The sequence below is a fragment of the Gossypium arboreum genome, chromosome 6, assembly GCF_025698485.1.
Source record: "Gossypium arboreum isolate Shixiya-1 chromosome 6, ASM2569848v2, whole genome shotgun sequence".
In the NCBI taxonomy this organism is placed as follows: Eukaryota; Viridiplantae; Streptophyta; class Magnoliopsida; order Malvales; family Malvaceae; genus Gossypium; species Gossypium arboreum.
In genome coordinates, this window is record NC_069075.1 from 129,522,838 (window position 1) to 129,526,259 (window position 3,422).

General features: G+C 34.1%; 1 non-coding gene across 1 annotated transcript; it reads left to right on the top strand.

Annotated features, from left to right (window-relative positions):
• The first annotated feature begins 307 nt into the window (after positions 1-307).
• Positions 308-413, top strand: LOC128294771 (small nucleolar RNA R71). The gene has a single exon (XR_008285078.1). It is a non-coding gene; the product is annotated as a small nucleolar RNA R71 (small nucleolar RNA).
• The last annotated feature ends 3,009 nt before the right edge of the window (positions 414-3,422 follow it).

Below are 3,422 nucleotides of genomic sequence, written 5' to 3' on the forward strand. Positions count from 1 at the left end.
TATAATGAAAGAGTGGCTTGTCTCCTCCATGCATAGACGGTGTCGAAACAAATTAAATACAGTTGAGTTTATCCATGAGTTGCTAATACTTATCATCCTCTTGAGTAGATTTGACCGTAACGGGTTTCTGGCCATATGTGAATCGTTCAATTGGCCACTAACAGGAGTTTAACGCGATATTTTCAATAATTTCGTATGTATCCTCATACGTCCTATTCATAAGGGCTCATCCTACTGCTCTATCTAATCTAGATCTTGTGTTTGATCCAACCCATTATAAAATATTTGCAATGTCATTCACTTAGGAAATTCATGGTGTGGGCATTTTTTAATCAACATTTTGAAGCGTTCTCACACATCATAAAAGCTTTCACCATCCATTTGTCTAAAAACAATAATCTCTCTTCTTAATTGGCCTACTTTACTAATCGGGAAAAACTTCTGTAAGAATTTTCCAACAAGTTCATCCTAAGTCGTGATAGATCCTGGAGCCTACGAGTCTAACCAATAAAAGTCATTATTAATCAGAGAAAAGGGGAACAATCAAAGACGAATAGCGTCATTTGTGACCCCGTTATACTTAAATTATCACAAAGTTGAAGAAACCATTTCAAATGTTGATTAGGGTCCTCTATCTTAGTGCCTCTAAATTTCTGATTATTTTGGATCATTTGTATCATCATTAGTTTGATCTCGAAATTATTAGTTGTAATCGTCAGTCTCACTATAATTTCCTAAACCATATCTAAACTTGGTAAGGCATAGTCCCGTAAAGTTCTCTCATTCTGAGCCATATGCACGTTTACAGGTCACTGTGGTAGTGGTGGATCTCTTAGGGTGTTATTGTCGACATCACCAAACAATGGATTGTCATCTGGTATGTTACCTGAAGCGGGTGGTGGTTGTTCTTACATCTGCTGTTGCTGCTATCGGTGATTCATTCAGATTATTTTCTCTAGATCTGTGGCTAAACCCAAAAAAAGGAGGTTAGTAGCAATAAATAGAATAAAATCATATCTATAACCTAAAAATTTCTTAATTATTCCTTTAAACTGTAAAGATTAAAATTAACCTAGTGACGGGCCTCCCCGGCAACGGCAACGACAACAATAACAATTTAACCGCCTCCGGACGTACTAACGTCTAGAGTGTGAATACTACAATAGAATGGAGAATTAGGTGGTATCCACAAGTATATAGGTCGAGTTGTAATATAGATTTTACAACAAAGTAAGCGAGTACTTCGAGAATCGTACCCAAGGGAGGCAAGTACTAAATCAATCTTAATCAAAACACTTAAAGATCTAATTAATACTTTTAAATCAATTATAGTGCTATAGTAAAATAAGAGCTTTTTTTTAGGGTTTTTAAAATAATAAAATAAAATAACATAAAAGAATTAAAATTGCAAGAGGTAGAGAGAAATAAAGTGAACCAAATTTGAAGATAGGTGATTAGCTCACTTCAACAATCTCAATCAACTAGTCGTTACTCTAGTAGGATCTTCTGATCTTCCCACTAACATAACGAGTCAGCAAGAACTACTTATCTTCTAACCTCATAGTTCAAGCTGACTTGGGGCGAATGGGTAATACCAATTTTGGGTTAATTCCCACCTTGATGACTTCCCATGGTTGTCTAACCTATGGTTTGTTTCACATTCTTCCTTTTCCAAATAGTTGATCTATTGAATAACCCTACAAAATAGTTAAAAATCATGCTTCCACTCGCTAATCCCCTATAGAAGGATTAGTTCCTCATGACTTTCATAAACAACATGGAATAGATGGAAGAATAAGTCATAGGGAATTTAAGAAAATACTTTTAAATAAGTGTGAATCTACAACAGTTGATATTTTTTATAACTCAAAAATCCTAACAGAAATAAAGAATAAATAAACTAGAACTATGAAAACTTAAAGAAAGTAAGAAAACAAAACTTAAACCTAAGGAGAGAATCTAAGCTAATGGAATGTGTTTATAATGTATGCCAAAGAAGCCTATTTATAGCCTCCAGGTAGTCTTTGTCCTTAACCCGAGGTTAGCTTACATTCCTGAGCTTTAAGTTTGATTGTGCAAGACAAAACGCCTCTGCTTCATGTTTTATTCTCATCACAAAGTTTATGTCACGACACACTAGGACTTGTGTCTGACATAGCAACCAGTATGCTCCTCTACAGCCATCTTCAAAGGTATGTTGTGACACCTTTAGCTTGTTTCGCGACATTGAAGGCAATTTCTTACTTTCTCCATTTTGTTCCCTATCTTGCGACATCGGATCTCCCATGTTGCGACATAGCATCCAGTACTGGTCCAAAATGCCTTCTAATGGTCTCCTGTACACATACAAAGTATGTTAGCTCTCATTTAGGCCTCATTCGGCCCTTAAGGTTAATAAAAGACTCAATGTGCACATTTTATTTGATGTAAGTAAAACTAAAGAAACTTATTTAAAACATAATGAAAATGCTTGTATTTAAGCTTTTTACATATGAAAACTAGTTTAATCTGCTACATCGAATTACAGCAGATCAAGGATCATGTGCATATACAAAAAGATGGAAATACTTCTCCATAAGGTAGCGTTTTTCATTCATATTAATTAGGGGAAACTAATCTTTGATGAGATAGTGAAGCATGTAGAGACCAAAACAAGAGACAGATGTTTCTATTAGCGTCTTTCTTCTTTATCAAAAACCCATATTGATTTCTATTTGGTCTAATAAAAAATATCACTCAAAAAATCGAAACAGGTTAGATTTGTCGAAAAGTGTGAAATCCTATGGAAATTATCGTCATTATGCAACTTGATCAATTGGATCGTTTGTGGATTCTTATACAAAACTTTTGTAGATGTGTTTCCAAGAACAATTATGCTTCTAAATTTCGTTGAGACAAAATAATATATTTTCTAAAGACAATATTCCTAAGCTTGCACAACTGAAGCTAAAGATTTCCAGTAAATTGACAAAGGGAAAAATGTTGTAATTGCTTTGGAAATTGATGAGGAAAATGAAGATTCAAATTCCAATGAAGTCGAAGGAATAAATGGATCTCTAGTTGCAATTACAAGCAGAATTGCTATTGAACAAGCCAAACTAGTAAAGCACATGGATGTTGAGAATGCATGTATTGACTAGCAATTTGACTCCATAAATAAGTAAATCAAGCTTCTTACAAGGCAAATGAGTTGTATAGTTTGCTACAAGGCATATATTCTTACTTAAGCATCATGAAACCCTTTTGATTTTTGTCCAAAAACAAATGGGAGATAGAGCTGAGTTGTTGAGAGGCAACTGAGCTTAATTGGTGGTTTCTAATTTGGTTGTTATTGTTGCTATTGAATATTAATGATTGTTTTTTGTTTGAAAAATGATGATACAAATGTTTACTAGATTATGGTTTGTACCTAATATAGTGGA